This window comes from Mirounga leonina, unplaced genomic scaffold (assembly GCF_011800145.1).
Source record: "Mirounga leonina isolate KUSES-001 unplaced genomic scaffold, KU_Mleo_1.0 Mir_168, whole genome shotgun sequence".
Lineage (NCBI taxonomy): Eukaryota > Metazoa > Chordata > Mammalia > Carnivora > Phocidae > Mirounga > Mirounga leonina.
In genome coordinates this window covers 18,207,500-18,224,603 of record NW_023270426.1, presented here as the reverse complement: position 1 = coordinate 18,224,603, position 17,104 = coordinate 18,207,500, and the positions used below count along the sequence as shown (strand labels likewise).

General features: G+C 49.9%; 1 protein-coding gene across 1 annotated transcript in view; it reads left to right on the top strand.

Moving 5' to 3' along the window:
• The window catches only part of FSTL4 (follistatin like 4), a 542,960-nt gene that overhangs the window by 160,891 nt on the left and 364,965 nt on the right, over positions 1–17,104 (top strand). The window lies entirely within an intron of this gene.

Genomic DNA, 17,104 nt, shown 5'->3' with positions numbered 1-17,104 from the left:
ACAGATAAGAATGATTAATGGCATGTGAGGTATATATAAATGCTTCTAAAGTGCTTGAAAAACTTATCCTCAAATGCCTCCCTAGAGAGTCTCGATACACTGCTAATTGCTTAGCGAACTTGGTCTTAAGTACCAGAGAGGCTACATAAGCTACACCCTAGCCCTGCTCAGGTAGGAGGCCTGAGGAATTCGGGGCTCGTGAGGGGAACAGTTTCTCTGCAGGAAATGCTTTGTGTGTGCCAGACCCTGAGAAAGGACTACACCCTTTCGTTAAAGCTACCTGGGATTTTCCTGATGACATGGTAAATACACATTCCTACCCAAGAGCTTCTCGGGCCCTTTCAGCTTGCACTGCCCTCCTGGTACACACCCAACTCTTGTCTCTGTGCTTGTTTCCTGTCCTGTGGAATGAGAGAGAAAAATTACCTCCAAAAGCCAACATTACCAGAGAGTGAATAATGACACACAGTGTATGGATGGTAGGATTAATGCGTTATTTGATCAGAGGACATGATTTCTTTCTCATTATTACTTAATCGTAATGCAATCCCAGACTTACAAACCTTAATCTCTGGGGAGCTTCAGAAGTTGTTGAATGCACATGTTTGCTGCTGAGGTTCACGTGGCTTCCTTTTGTGGTGAGCAGATGATTGAAGAGCATTACTATCTCTCCCATCACAGTCCATGAAGGATGCGACTTAATGGTCTTTTGAAAGAGTCTGGAGGCTGACTTGCTAGCCAGCACAGCATTTCCCATATGGGATGGCTTAATCATTACACTCATATTCACACAGAGGGAAAAGGATCCTACAAATATATTGTTGAATATTTAATAGCAAAGCAAACAGGCAAACACACAGATAAGCTTTTTTTAGTCTTCTTACTATTGGGGCTCATTGGCCCACTGTTTTAAATTGCCTATTTCAATTAAACGAGTCAAACCAATTAAGGTAGGATTTAGCTGGAGGTAAAGTGAAGGTAAGTTAATATCAACCAAGGGCATCTTTATCTTAGGTGTTAACAGCCTAACACTTTGTGCACCATCAAGAAAGAGCAGATGCCTCATTCTGAGGCAGGAAGGGTTTTTGTTGGTTAGTTTTGGGGGTGTTGTTTTTCTAACCCCATCAGGACAGAGCCCAGGAGATGAAACTGTCTCCCAGTTCCAGGCCTCGTGCTGCTTAGGGAAAAGGAAGTGATGCCCATACAGACTCCAAATGCAGAAGAGCTGCCCTGTTGATCCAGTGTTTGTGGCTATGGATTGCATTTTTGCAAACTGTAATAACTTCTACTCGTGGAGTCTGCTTTTATCAATGATGAAATGAGCTGATGACCATGTGGATGGGCCTAGGATATAGGACAGCCTCAGCAAAGGTTCAGATAGAGCAGAACATGGATATGTAACTGAACTGCTTGCTGATTCTGACCACGCTCCATGTATGGCCTCTCCATGCCATTCTTCACTAGCATCCTCATGTCTGGGATGCTGTCCCTTCCTCCCGCATGGCTGACTCTTCTCCTCCAAGGCCCAGCTCTGGTTCTTACCTTTTCTCTGGAACTTTCTTTGAGTACGCTTTGGTCACATTTGATGTCTTGTTCTGAACTAGTCCTTCTTCTTCTTCTTTTTTTTTTTAACTCTTATATTTTTATTTTAGCATACAGAGGAAGCCTATCTTATCTATGTTTCTCTTCCTCTCAATGTCTAATAATTTTCAGAGCAAAGGAGAGACTCCTTGTGTTTTTGAGCTGATCGGTATTCAACATTTAGTACTAGTCGTGAAGTCACTCTCGTGCTTTCAAAACTCAGTCTAGACAGTCAGTCATTTCCGTGAGTGATAGCCCTCCCTGCGCGGCAGGTGCATGTCCAGCGGGGACATGACCGGTGCCCCCAGCCATCCTGTAAGCAGCTTGCAGGCCAGCCTCGTTGCTCATCAACGTCCAGGGCGCTCCTTGTATGTTAGAGCTTCTGGGCTGTTTCTTCTTTGAATTGCAGCTATTAATGCATCCAGAGCTGACTGCCAAACTATACTAAACTCCTCTAGCAGTTTCCTCAGACAGTCTTACTTTCTGGAAGAATCATAACCAACTGAGCTTCCTGAGACTCCATAAATTAATCAGAAAACCTCTTCAGGACCCAAATGATAAAATGTTTCTGTGTATGTTTTCTTCCTGCTAATAGTACTTTACAAAAACATTTATTGACTTCAGATTTTTAAAGTACTTGGAAAGCATTAATAAGATTTGACTTCCCTTTAAAGTTATTACACCAATTACTTGAGTGTCCTAAGGGTAAATAAGAATTAAATGACCAGTGCATGTGTGTGTTCACGCATTTTTAAAGCAATGATGGCATATGTAAGTTTTGTTAAATTATTGTTTTATGTACAAAGACTGCAGTTGAAATAGCTTCAAGGAGCTTATCATTTTACAAATGTAGATGAAAAGAAATGGAACTGGGTGGAGTGCCTCTTTAATAAGAGCTGAGTGGCAGACTGTGGCCTAGAATAGTAATGAAATTCTGAATTCAGAGGAAACAATTCTGAGACCTATGACTCAACGAAATTCTAAAATATCCAGTGTTTGTGGCTATGGATTGCACCCCCCGGGCACTAATTTTTAAAAAATATTTCTTTTCTTGGGGCGCCTGGGTGCCCCCCGGGCACTAATTTTTAAAAAATATTTCTTTTCTTGGGGCGCCTGGGTGGCTCAGTCGTTAAGCATCTGCCTTCGGCTCAGGTCATGATCCCAGGGTCCTGGGTTCGAGCCCCGCCTCGGGCTCCCTGCTCGGCGGGAAGCCTGCTTCTCCCTCTCCCACTCCCCGCCTGCTTGTGTTCCCTCTCTCACTGTCTCTCTCTGTCAAATAAATAAATAAAATCTTAAAAAATATATATATATTTCTTTTCTTGAATCAGTGTCCCTGTTCTTACATAGTTGATTGAATTTAAGACAATGCTTTTTCTAGTTATGGTCTCCTCCCCACCCCCAATTTATGCCCCACTCTTCTGATTGGTGACTGGGAGAGTAGCTGATCTTCTTGTAGGCTTTGAGGCATCCATTATTTGCCTCTCCTTCCTCTTGCTCCTCGGTCTGTGGGTGTGGGGAAACCACCTCCCTTCTCCCTGTGAACAGCTGGGGTCCGGGCTGGAATTTTCTGAACCTCATCTGTAGACCTGTGTGCATCTCTTATGGATGTTTTCTGTGGAGTCCCCATTCCTAGACACTCAGTGGTGCTAACTCCAGCATTTAACTGGCTTGCCACGATGAGCTTCTGGGTGAGCTGTCTGAGCAAGAGGCCTAAGTGGGCTTTCCCTGGGGTGTGGGACTGCGGGCTGCACCCCTCTTGGAGGATCCAGGACTTCTGTGCAGCTGTAGAACTGGCATGGGGGCTGGGGGGCGGCCTCTTCTCTGATTCTGGAATATTCAGGCATGGCTCTCTACTGATAATTCTCTGTCAGAGGGTGTGGATTTTTAGTTTTTCAGCTCAGGTTGGGAGAATACAACCTGCCATCTGCAGATGTGTAAGTAAATCCATGGTATTTTTGGTGGAAGATGGTGGCAAGTACTCCAAGTTCCGGGGTGGGGGGCGGGTGGAGGAGCCGGTTCCCACCTCTAGAGTTAGTGTGGGCTGGGCCCTACACCAGGCTCTCTTGAACTTCAGTGGGCTTGCAAAGAGCCGGGGGTCCTGTTAAAATGCTGATGCAGTAGATCTGGGTAGGTCCTGAGATTCTGCATTTCTCATCCGCTCCAGGTGAGGCTGATACTTCTGGTCCCAGGGGACACTGGGCAGCAAAGGCATAGAGGAGTTCCCCATACCCTGCCTGCACACATCCAAGAAGGAGATTCCATTTGGTGATGAACCCCAGCTTTTTTTTTTTTTTTTAGCTTTTGTCAATATGAGGCTGCATGTCATCAGCAAAAGGAGAGGAATGTACAGGCTGCAGTCCTGCTGGGAAATAGCTTCACACTAGGCGGGCAGGTGGGCGAGGGGAGCGGCGGAGTGAAGTAGCCTGGCTCTCAGAGTCTTTTTCACCTATTTTGAAGCTAGCAGGTGGACAGGTAAACTTGGTTTCTATATGCAGGGTTCCTCACTGGCTTGTGGGCAGGTGATTTAAATCTTGAGGGTCCGCCCACACTCCCGTGCTCCCACCCATCACTGTTTCCCTGTCGCCTGTACAGTTCCTGTCCCCAGGGCCCAGCCAGGCTTTTCTGGGGATGCACCTGCCGGGCTGGTGTGGTGTTTGAGGGTCTCGTTTATGTATTTATTCTCAGACAGGGGAAGTCCCTGTCTTTGTCTTCATGTTGGAGGTTTCTCCTCTCTCACTGCTCCCGGCAAGCCTCCCACCCTGTACCCTGGTTAGTGCACTGCAGGCCCCTGGCGTAGTTTGAGATCATAGTTAATAGAGTTTTAGTTGCCTCTGAAAAGTTCTGTGACCCAGGAAAATGAACATTTGTGAGTTCACAGAAAGCCATTATTCTTCCTCTTAATTTAGCATTTACTCTTTTTTTTTAATGCCTCTGCTGCTAAATAATATATGCTTCTGTAGGAAACTTTCCACCCTTGCAATCAGGACATCAGGCCATGCGTTGTAAATGGGGCTCTGATTTCCATTTTTCGGGGAGCTGGCAGCATCAGACCTGCCAGGCCCCAATCATCTGCTTGATTTATTCTGTATGACTTGTGGGTTATCTCTCTTGTTTACCATTTAGAGAGAAGTAAATGCCATGATGGTGTCAGACAGACTCTAACAGGCTCCACGTGAGTGGGCTGTACTCTTCTGTCCTCCCAAGCCAGGGCCGTTGTCCTTCTGCTTCCGCCACTGTGGTTTCTGCTATGAGTCTCCTGGGCCTTGTCTTGTCTGCAGCCACTGGGGGGACGGAGGGCACTGGTGCCAGAAACAGAGAAAATAGAATGAGATGGGCCCTGTACTCAGAGCGGTAGCCCCTGAGCTAACTGCAGTGAGAGCCAGGTACACTGGTGTGGGGAGGAGGAAGCCTGCCCCTCTGGCCAAGAAGCCACCTGTCCGCACGGCCTGGCCTCTCTCTTGATGGGTGGCCACACATACTTGCTTTTTGGCCTTAGGCCTTCCCTTGGGTCCAGAGACATGGACCAAGAGAAACCCGATCTCTTTCCTCCTGATCCTGGTCCCCATACTAAGAGGTTTTTTTTAAAAAGTAAAACCTGGGTATTCTCATTGAATACTTGGTCTTGATGGAGCCACCAGCCAGCCCTGCAGACCAGCAGCTCCTAGCCCCATGCTGTGCTAGGGTGTTGCAAGGACTATCATGAAATTCAGAAAATAAAATTAACTTCACTTTAGTTTAATTTTAAAGTCTGTTTCCCTGACAGCACTTCTGGGCTTAGTAGGGAGTGGTGACGCAGAACCCAGCTGTGGATAGACCCCCGCAAGGTGGAGGGGGGAATAGAATTCTGGCGGGGGCCTGTGGGGGAGGGGCAGCTAGTGGTTTACCTGGAGCTTCCTCCTCTCCTCCCAGGGATGGTGTCATACTGTCACGTTTTGGACGAAGCAGCCCCCTCGGGTAGCATCTGTGTCGTAGTCAGGTCAGACAGAAGTGGAAGGGGGCAGTGGGGATGGGAGGGGAGGGGTGGAGGCAGGGAGCTCTGAAGTACATATGTTTGTTGGGTGGGTAAGTGAGTAGAAGTGCCCAGCTCTGGCGTTGGAGCTGGAGACAACATCTGGCATGTCGCAGATGCTAGTGAGCCACCTGTTTCATGGGCTGGTTACCTCTCTGCAGTCCAGAGTAAAGCCAAGACTTGAAAGATGCCCCACTGGGGAGAACCAAGCAGAGCCCCGTAAGCCCCATAGAAACCTTCTAACTCAGAAGTGCAGTCTGCCCAAGGCAGCGTATTTCTAGATGAGAACACAGGATCTCGTTTGGGTTCTGCATTCCAGGTCTAGCCTGGCACAAACTAGCTCTGTGGACCTGAGACACTCCCTTGTACTCTCTGGCCTCTGTTTACTCATGTGGAAAGTGAGAGGGTAGCAGGATGCCACCTCAGATCGCCTTCAGGTTGTCTACCCATCTTAATTCTATGGCTGCTGAGTGGGCCTTTTACACCATGTGGTGAACATTTTAAGTGTTGTTTCTTTATTTTTGTAAGGCCCTCCAGCACATGTGAAATTGGAAGGTTTGGCCCATCCTTGTGTGTCTCAAGTCACCTTGTGTGTTCCCATTTGGTAAGGGATAGCAGGGAGGAGTTTGGGGGGTGACCATTTGGGGTTTATTTGACCACCATTGCTCTCCCGTCCCTCTGAGTTCAAAGAAGGCTTTACTGGGGCGCCTGGGTGGCTCAGTTGGTTAAGCATCTGCCTTTGGCTCAGGTCATGATTCCAGGGCCCTGGGATCGAGTCCTGCGTCGGGTTCCCTGCTCAGTGGGGAGCCTGCTTCTCCCTCTGCCTGCAGCTCCCTCTGCTTGTGCTCTCTCTCTCTCTCTCTGACAAATAAGTAAATAAAATCTTTAAAAAAACAAACAAGCAAAGAAGGCTTTACTGCAGTGTGTGCTGATGGCAGAGACTTGGGCGCCCTGCGGGTATCCCCCAGAGGGGGAGAAAATCCTCAGAATACTGAGCTGGAGAGGAGCTTGAACGGAGTCTTCTTCGTTGTGTAGCAGGGGCTCAATATGTACTGTGTGTAGGGAAAGCACCCAGAGAAGTGGCTCCTAGACTTTCTGATCTCACAGAGTGGAGAAACGAAAATTTTATTTTTAAAGATAAGTTTTACTACCTAGAACTCCTGTTACCTCCTTACTCATGTTCTTATTTATTCATTTTATTTATGCAAGAAATGAAAGGCATATTCCCAGAACCAAGGGCGGTGCGTCCCACAGGAGCCTCCCACTGGCACATTCTGCGTTGCCTGTGTAGGTGTCTGAAGACCTGTCCCCAGTGCACCTGTGGATCACAGAAATGTTGGTCTAAGATCATTGCGAATGGAGGCCCATAGAAGCACCTGTTCGTGTGGCCTGGCACTTCCTGGTGAGCTGGGGTCCCAGCCACACTGAGATGCCAGGTCCCCAGACACAGGTCCGGTGTTGTGCTCTGTGTTATCTGTCTGAATTTCAAGGCTGGAAAGATGTAGCTCCATGCTAGGGAAGATGGGTGCTCCTCCCACAAAGAGGCCCTTGTGCCCTCTGTGTAGGTGGGGAGTCCGCCTGCACGGAGGTGTTCAGTGTCCCATCCAGGTCCTTCTCTCTGTTGAAGTGACAGGTGTGTCTGGGTTGTAAAGGAAAATTGGGGTGCAGGGTTTCTTGTTCCTGGTTTGTAAAGTTTCTTCACCATCTCTTTAATTGGCTCATGAAAAATGGCGCACCACTGCTATTTGGTTGGTGGTGTCTCCTAATAAAAGGCAGTTTTATTTTACTCCTACTAGAGGTGGAATAGAGAATGGAGGATGAGTGGCCTGTGTGGTTCAGTTTTTCCTTCAATCAAAGAGTGCACTTCACCTCCATTGTGCATAGGGGAGGGATGAGGACAAGCTGTTGTTGGTGGGCGGCTGGTGTTGGCCAACAGGGAACCGCCTGAGAGACCGTAAGTTCCAAGAAAGTACCTGGTGATTGCTTGATGGTTCATTTGGAGACCTAGTCCTTGGTTTTCCCTTCTCTTCGCTGTTCCAAGAGGGTGTTGAGTTCAAGTTGAAATCTTTCTGGAGGTCTTAGCTGGAATACAAACCTTGCCTCTGTTACTTTTGTTAAAATACTGTACAGTTTAAGTTTTTAGTTATTCTGGGTCTAGACTCAGAAAGTGTGTGTGTGTGTGTGTATATTTTTCAGAGTTGAGAAGGGAAGCAGTTGGCCCTATTTCTCACAGAAGTCTTTTCCAGACTCACGGAGTCTGTAGTGGCTTAAGAAACCACTTCTGCTGGCCACCTACTCATCCGTGAGGGTATTGGCAGCCTGGCCCAGCAACAGCGGTGAGAGCGGCCAACTTGAGAAGCCGTGATTCAGCCCCAGCCAGGGGCCCCAGCCTCTGAAGCATGGCTTGCTTTTCTGACAATACCTCTCTCCCTGCTCAGGCTGAGTCCTTCTCTGAGCTTCTGGTAGCCTGGCTGCCAGTGGGGCGAGCTCCAGCTGCAGGCAGCTCTCTGGACTCTGAGGAGAAATGGCTGCCGTCCTCCCTGCTCTGCTCACCAAACTTTGTACGTTCTACCTTTCCCCTTTATTCTCCAGTGTAGTTACTGTTTTAAAACCCAATAGTTGGTTTTTCCTGCTGAGGCTGAATCACTCGCTCAAACTGGTCCTTGCGTGCTCTGCTCCTAAAGTATCTCCAGTCCTACCTTTGCCAGGGGCCCCTCAAATCAGAGGGCCCAGTGGCTCCAATCTGCTTTTTCCCAGCTGTGTAGCCGAGGAAAGTCACTTACTCTCCCTGGCCTTCAGGTTAGTAGCGAGTAAGATGCAGGCGATAACAGGGCCAGTTTCAGAGTTGTCAGGACCGAGGGGGTATGTGTACCACGGGGCACAGAATTTGGCAGAGCGGTGGTTTGTGTCCCACTGAGTACCCATCAGGAAGGCCGTGCACCTCTTCCTTGCCATGGCCTGCATGTCACTCTCCGCTGCAGAATCTGCTGCTCAGACCCTTGGCGGGTCCTCTTTCTGGTGGAATGCTAAGTCCCCTTGAGTCTGGATCCCCTGAATCCCCAGTGGCCAGGGCAGCCTGGGACACAGGAACAGGCTCAGATATTTTAAGAGAGTGAATGAGTCCATGATCTCTTACTCATTTTGGCATCATGTAGGAATTTGGACAAGGTGACTTGACTTTCTAGGACTCCGTACAAAAGAAGCCCCGGGAAAGACCTGACTGTCTTCAGTTTCCATTTAGAGTAGAATCTTGTCCCAATTCCCAATATCCTCATTGAATTAGTAGAAGCTCAAGAGAGTCCTATAGGCTCTGAGTGTGGGAGGGGGTGAAACACCTGACTTGCTCACAGTCCCCTTCCTACAGTGGTTGCGGGTGCCTGCCTAGCCCTGACTGTCCCTTCTGCCAGGAAGCCAGCTTGAGTGTGGCAGGCACATCACAACCTTGCCCCAAATGGGCACCCAGAGAATGAAATGTAAACTCCAACAAATGCAGGATGTTCTGTTTGTGTTTAGAATTTTCAGGGTCAGCAAAAATAGCCTGTGGCTCTAGGGAGGGTAGCTGCCACATGGTCCTACGAAGGGAGGAAGGGATTGAGGGCAGTGGGAACGGAGTTCTCTTTGGAGGTGTCATTAAATGGGTGTAAGGCTCTAGGTGGCTTTTCTTGACACTAGTCTTAGGACAATTGGAATAAAAACTTGTTTAAGCTGTTCTGCCATTCACATCTTGCTCTCTAAATGAAGAAAACATAGCTCTTTTCCCACTTATTTCTAGCCTTGCATTTAAAACCTGCTCAGATACTTCTCTAGAGGAAAGACCTCAGGTTTCTGTGGTTCTGCTGATGCCACATTTTGTGTGTCCATTGCAGTGAAATAGGCTTTGATGTGGGCACGCTGGGAGATGTCAAATGGGAGAGGCCTGCCAGGCAGCTGTTCTAACTGGAGTGCTTCTAGAATATGCCCCACTGTTCCTCCTCCTCCTCCTGCACTCTTTTCTGTTTGGTTGTTACATATGCTGTTGTATTCCCTTTAGCATTTGGCTGTGAAGAATGGGGTTCTCTGCCTCATGCTTGGGTGTTCATCCCCTGCCAGTATAGCTTAGGAGTGTGTCTTTGGGTCCCCAAACAGAACTTCCCACTTGAGGAATGCTTCTCAGGATGCTATGTAACTACGCAGTATGGGTCTCTGGGTCCTGGGCTGTCTGGGTCACCTGGGACATCTGGTGGTTTTAAATCTTAGGAATCTGGTATCCATTGAGCACTCAGCTATGGTCAGGTGGTTGAAGAGAAGTGGGATCTGTGAGTCTGTGGACTTGAGATTGGGAGGGGGTCAGAGCAGTTGACTATTGCTGAACAGAAGCTGCGTCAGCAGAAGGAATTAAACACCTATGTTAGTTGTTGATCTTTTATTACCTGTGTATAGTGATTAAGTTAATTTCTCAACTGTAGCCTAAAGGAAATTAGGTACATTTATTGAGTGATAAAGGAGGAAGTAGCTCCTGCCTTCCCTAGTCCCATTCCTTCATTCCAGCCTGGGCAGGATGCTTGTTGTTCTCATAGTCCACATACCCCTCATCTGAGCGGATGTGACTGACAGCAGATCTACTGTCACAGGTAGGTCCTGACCCATGACTTGATGCTCTTGAGCCCTCAGAGGGTGGGTTGGAGGCTAGCAGCAGCTGGGGTGTCAGAATGTCCCCCACGTAGACTGGACATAGCAGTGAATGCAGTAGCCCCGTGGGGTCCAGGGCTCAGAATTTCAACCAGAGCACCCCCAACCCCACAAGCTTCCAGAACTTGTTCACCAGAACAGGGCTCTATACGCTCTCCGAAGGTGTCCTACCTGATGTGACCATGTCCTTCTTGTTGGCCCAGTGCCTCCTGGATGTCCCCCCACCCCCGGAGGATGAGGCTGGCTGTGGGGTAGGGTAGCTGCTCGTGGAGCTCGTGGCGCCGCAGTGTGGGCGTTACCACCCCAGAGCCTGAACTGTTCTACTGGAAGACTTAGCTCTAGCATTAGAGCCCCACCTTGAGCTACGTGTCCATCCTTGTCCAACTAGTTGCATCCATTGGTTTGGTAATTTTTAGTAATGAAAACACTTCTGTGGCCATGTGGACTAGGACAAAATGATCTGTGACTCGTTATACATTCTAGATGAATATATATAATAAAGTTCAAACCTAATCTCATTCAAAGTGACTGTTCTTATGTTACAAGAAAAGATGGTCATGAGCTGCAATCTACAGGAAATTCCTCTACATGGTCGGATGTCTCACCATGGGTTTATGAGAAAGGAGAAAGAATAATCACAAAGAGTACTTTAAGAACTAACCTGTATCCTTGCAGTATGCTGGGCAATTAATAAAAGTCCTGTTCAGTCAGCAGTGTGGGCCAAACCATGGGTGACATGGGAGTTTCGAGCAGAGAGGTGCTGGGGGGAGTGGGGTTGGGAAGGACCTCGTGGAGGTGGAGAGTCTCGGAGTGGATGGTGGAGATGTGTGTGGGTGGAGTACTTAAGTATGTCGGGAGGAGGAATCCTGGAGTATAGATGGATGTTGGCATAGGACCCTATCTGGTGGGAAGGGAGAGAGAAGAGATGTGGGGTGGATATCCAAGCCCCCAGTCAGAGTGATTAATCGAGGACTCTTTGATGGCCAGGAGCAGAATCACCTTCCACTGTGCTCACGTCCAATGAAGGGTTATCCTGGAGCCCCAGAGATGTCCTGGAATGCACCACAGGCTGCCTGTCATCTTGCTCTTCCAGCCATACCTTCTCCCACGTCTGTTTCTCTCTCCCCTGCCTCTCCTCTCGTGGAGCTGCACATCCCTTCCTACGGCCCTCACCCTGGATTCTTAGGCCCCCAGGGCCCTTGCCCTGCTCCCACACAAACCTACAGCTCCAGGGCCTGGGACCGCTCAGCCCAGGGCTAGTCTCTGAGAACCTGGTTGGCTCCACTTGGAGAAGCCAGACGACAAGTGTCCCCCCCCCCCATGTGAGGGGACATTTGGGAACTATGAGCAAGGGTATGGGAGCAGGCCTGCGAGGCTCTAGTGAAGGGGTTGGAAGGCAAGTTAAAGTGGGGAGAGAGGTGGCAAGGATAAGGAGCCCACCTCCACCCTCTCAGCACTCTGAACAACGGGAGCTGAGATTTTCTGAAGTGTAGGTAATTTATGGAGTTGAGCTTTCCAATCTTGAACGTGGGGAAGGAGGTAAGAGGGCCTGCCACGTGGTCTTAATTCTTTGCTCTTGTGCTCTCTTCCCACTTGGTTCTGTTTGACTCATTGGTGCCCTCACCCCCACCCTCGCCACACCAACCTGGCCTGTGTGCACGAGGCGGCTCAGAAGCCCAGCCTACTCATCCCTAGGTTATCCCAGCAGATGGGCTCTCCAGAATGCCTGACCTCCGAGGGCTGACCCACATCTCGCCAGTCACCACCCTGACCCCACTCTCCCTCCTGAGGCCTGTGCTCCTGACACCCAGGGCCCACGTCCACACCCTGCCCACCAAGTTGACGGAACGGGAGCGGGCTGTGGGGCTTGACTGTGGCCCCATGACTCCAGAGTCATCTCATCTGTGGCTGCAGGAAGCTCCTTAGTACAGGTACTTTGGGGTTTAACTGGAATTGTTTTTGGGAAGAAATGGATCCATGGGGCGGGGGAGAGTCATAGCTTTTCCAGATATCTCTTCTAAGAGACTCTGTCGCCCCGTGGAATCCAGTGAGCAACATCACAATTGAGCCGTTGTGGAATAATTAGGCCAGTCATCCTGGAAGACAAGATGCGATAAACAGTCTCCCAGTTGTGGGGCTGAGCTTTGCTCCCAGCCAGGTGCAAAGTCTTGTTGCATTAGGAACTTTTTTTTTTTTTCCTGGTGATGTTTGTTTCTATATAACCAAGAATTATGGAATATTAGGGAACGAGAGACACCTCACAGATGGGGATGACAGAGGAAGGTGGCCTTTGGAAGTCTGAATGAACCTTCTCATCCATTCCTTACAGGAAAAAGAAGATTCTTTGTAGGAATTCTGATTCCTCATACAGAATTCTCTGAATTCCATAGCTATTAATGATGATAACATTAATAAACAGCTACCATTTTGTCAAAGCTTTAAGTGGATTACTTCACTGACTTCTTAGAAAGATTCTGTGAGGTCCTATTCACTTGCTTATTTTAAAGATCTGGAACCTGAGGCTTCAAGAGGGTAGGTGAGCTGTTTGAGGTCTCTCGAATATTACACAGTGGAGCTAGAGTGGGCACCTGGCATTCTGATTGTCCCACTTACGCTCTTAACCACAGCCCTGTGTTGTGACCACCCATCCACACATATTTTTGAGGCTAAGAAAAGGACATTTGATGGCACTGAGCTTTGAAAGCCGAAGCAGACCCTATCACATCAGATAACGCTTCCCCACCTCCCAGGGGACAGCAGAGCTTGAGGTAGCCTTGGGGACTGGGCTGTGGGCAGTTTCTTGATGTTCCCTGTGGGGAGTGGCAGAGCACGTCCTGCCCTTACTCACCCCCTGTCTCCCCAGCACGTACACTTTTTTCTTCCCTTCTCCTGCGGTGGAAAGAGGCCTACAGGGAAGCCACTGATGCTAGCTGAGTGAACAGGTCTTTGACTATTACCTCCGAGTTCTACCAGGGGGTCTGGTGGGACTTTGTAGCCATATGCACACACCTAGTGTGGGTCCCTGAGCATCTGCCCCCATGTGGGGCAGGGCCTGACCAGACCCACTGCTGTGCTGGTGCCTATGGGGCGATGGGGGCTTGGGCTCTGGGTGGAGACCTAAGCGGGATGATGTGTGGTGGTCTCTGTTTCTGCTTCTAAGAATTGGCCTTGGGAGGTTGCCAAGGGTCAATAAAAGCAGTCTCCCTTCCAGAAGCTGGGCTCTGGGACCTAAGTGAGGAGGCAAGATTCCCTGCTGTGGTGACCAAAGTGGTTACTCTTAGATAAAGGTTGTGGAGGGTCAGGACGCCCAGTGGGAAAACGCTGGCGTTGCTGAGTCTTCCACTGGAGCTGGAAGAGAGCGAGGAGAGTCGGTGCTGGGTCCCGGCCGGAGGCAAGCCCTGTGCCTGCTGTGGAGGCGCCGTCGTGGAAGGCGGCGGCCGTGGCCGTCCCAGAGGCGGGAGAGTAGGGCAGCCCCAGGCATGGAGGGCGTGAAACTTGGTCAAGCTGTGGTAGTGGGTTCCTCAGAGGCATGTCTGCCTCAGCTAAGTGGGTGTATATACCCCAGGAGCATACAGCCCCCGCGCCATGGGATGGCCACGGCTGGCCAGTGGTCAGGGCTGCCTGCGGGTGAGCGGGCAAGGTCAGCTCCATAGGCAGGGCATGTCACACGACGGACTCCAAGGGGAAGGAATCCTGGCATTTAGCTGTGCTGGAGAGAGAAAGTCAGGCATGACAGCCTGGGGTGGGTCTAAGAAGAGGTGGGAGGGGGCCGCTATGGCCTGGTGCTGATGGTCTACAGTTGACCTATACCAACCCCTGGAGCCTTCCCACCACTCTATCCATCGTCATCATTGCTCGCCTGCCTCGGCGAACTCCCAGCCCCTCCCTGACTCCGGAGGCGCTGAGACCTTGCCGAGCGTTCTGGGCCTTCTATTCAAGGCTGGGCCACAGGGATACCTGACATACCCAGGATGCTGTCTGCGGGTGGACACTGGTGAGCTACAGCTGACATGGAGTGCTCTTGGCTTCCCTCCTCTCTCACTTCTCACCACTATCTCCTGGCCACCACCCTGAGTCTCCTCTTAAAGCCAAGGAAACCGAAGCTCCCAGAGGCCAGCACCTTTTAGCCGCTTACCCTGTATGCCGGGGGCCCCCCATGGCTGCACAAAGCCAGCTCGAATGCTCCAGGCTGGCCAAACCATTCTCTCCCTCTTTGGAGAAGCCTGTCAGTGCTGGGTGCTGAGCCTGTCCTCCCCCTCCTGCACCCAGTGGCTGCTGAGCTCTGCTGAGACCTGCATGGTGGGGTGGCATCACTCCCTGTGGAAACAGAGTACAACTTGCCTGGGCCATCTCCCTGGCTTTGCTAAATCTTGCTGGGAAAGCATTGGCACCACTGTGTACAGTTCGTGTGCCCGTGACACCATGTCCTCTGGAGAGAGCCGTGCTCGCACTTGGGGAAGCTGTGCTGGTCCATCAGGCACTCCCCAGCATCACTGTAAGTAGCAGTGACCTGGGAAGTATGAGCCTAATTGGAGGGAGAGAGTGTGTAAGGGATTTAGTTGGCGCAGTGGTTCCTAAACATGTCCTCACGTAGGGATCCCCTGGGTAGTTTCCAAAAATACTGATGACTGGGTCCCAGCCCCAGAGACTGTCATTTAATTGGTCCGGGATACAGCCCGGGCTCTGAATTGTGTAAAGATCCCTATTTGGGAACCCCTGGGCTTGCCTGTGGAAGAAAGGCAGACAGGACAACTGCTTTTCCCCTCCTGTCCTCCTCAGCATCTGTTCTTCAGGGGGAGGGAGGGGGATGAATGTCTCATGTGCCTTTGCCCTAAGCCAGGGCCCCTTCTGGGAAGTGTGGGTGATTCAGGCTGGCCTGGCTCCTGGACTGGTAGACGTAGGGCAGGCATTTCTGCAGCTGAGGAGTGATGTGCAGGGTTGTTGGATCACCCCTGTTGTGTTCTCACAAGCATCTCGTGGGAACTGCCCTAAATCTCATCCCACAGCTGAGCAAACTGAAGCTCAGGGAGCTGCCCAACTAAGGAGCAGGGGAAGGATGGGGGAGAATGCTGGTGGTTTTACCTGGAACTCTGAGACAGGCTACTTACTAGGTGAACAGCAATCCAGCTCGGCTGACCACGGGTGCCTTTCTTCCTTTTTGATTCTGTTATAAAAGAAAATTGAAAAAGATCCTTATTGTGCCTTAAAGGCTTTTTAATTATATATAACTCATTTAATTTAAACTACTCTAAGTTCCATTTTTAATATAAGTTTTATAGTGGTACATTGAATGTGCCTTCTGATCAAAGTGTGTTTGGAGATTTATCTCCCTATACAAAAGCAGATACCCCTGGGAGCCCCAGCCAATTATTTATTCAGACAGCAATCAAAAAATCAGCAAGTACTGAGCGAAGGGCACGGTGGTGGAAGCTCGTGGGAGTGCAGAGGCATCAGAGAGGTTCCTCCCGGGGGGTCTCTGAGGGTTGAAGGAGCCGGGTCAGCACACGTAGCCTGCCTTTGTGATGGTCACTGCCATTTCTGGGACAGATGTTTCCACTGCTCACTGCTGATGCTTCAGCTATAAGAGGGGAGATGATGCAGAGTGGGGCTGGCTTCTTGGTCAGAAGGGATGACTGAGTGATCCTGAGCAGGAAAGGTCAGGCCCCGAAGGGATTGGTCTCGACTGCAGTCACAGCCCCCTGCGGGGGGGGGGGGGGGGGGGCTCCCTGACCACCTATCTAAAATAGCCAGCCCTTTTACCTTCATGATTCTGCCCCCCCCATTTTATTTGTGACCATGGTGCTTCTTACCCTGACACGTTCTGTAAATTTCATTTGATTGTTGTCTGTCTCTCCACATCAGATCATAAGTTTCATGAGGACAGAGACTGTGCCTATCTTGGTGCTGCTTTATTTCCAGGGCAGTAAATTGTTATGGACTGAATGAATACATGAAGGAATGAAGGGGTGAATAAATGTCAGGAGACCATCAGGAACATTGCCAAGAGCCCTGGGTGAGGAGCTGAGTGTCTTGGGGGCACTCATGGTGGTGAGAATAGCAGGATAAGGCTTCCCTTGGAGGCTGGAAGTGAGGAAAGAGAGGTGAAGAGAGAGTGCAGGCGATGCCCAGGAGGTTGGAGGGGCCACTGGCCAGGCAGGAGAATGGGAGGAGAGGGACCTGTTTCTGAGCAGGAGGAGAGATTCTGGTGGGGATGTTGAGATGGAGGAGGCTTCTCTGTCCCTTTGAGGGCAAGAACTTTCCCCTTCCTTAGACATCTGTCACTTTAGGGACATTCAAACTGATTCCCATCAGGCACCGCCCAGGCCCCCATTTCCCCCCTTACCCCCTGTCACCCACGCTCAGCCCTTCCGTGGCTCTGGAAATTTTTGCACATTTATATCAGGTACTTTCTGTGACACCCCTCCCCCCATGCTCCATGTTAAAAAAGAGGAATGAAATAGAGACCTGAGGACTGTGCTGGGGGCAGTGGGGGAGACAGCTGTTTTCCTTTTTTTCTTTTTTCTTTTGTCTCTTTATTTTTTTGTTTTTGTTTTTATTTTATTTTTTTTTAAAGATTTTATTTATTCATTTGAGAGACAATGAGATAGAGAAAGAGCATGAGAGGGGGGAAGGTCAGAGGGAGAAGCAGACTCCCTGCCGAGCAGGGAGCCCGATGTGGGACTCGATCCCAGGACTCCAGGATCATGACCTGAGCCGAAGGCAGTCGCTTAACCAACTGAGCCACCCAGGCGCCCTGTTTCTGTTTTTAAATAGTCTTCAGAGTAGAGGTCTTTCACCTCCTTGGTTAAGTTTATTCCTAGGTATTTTATTATCTTTGGTGCAGTT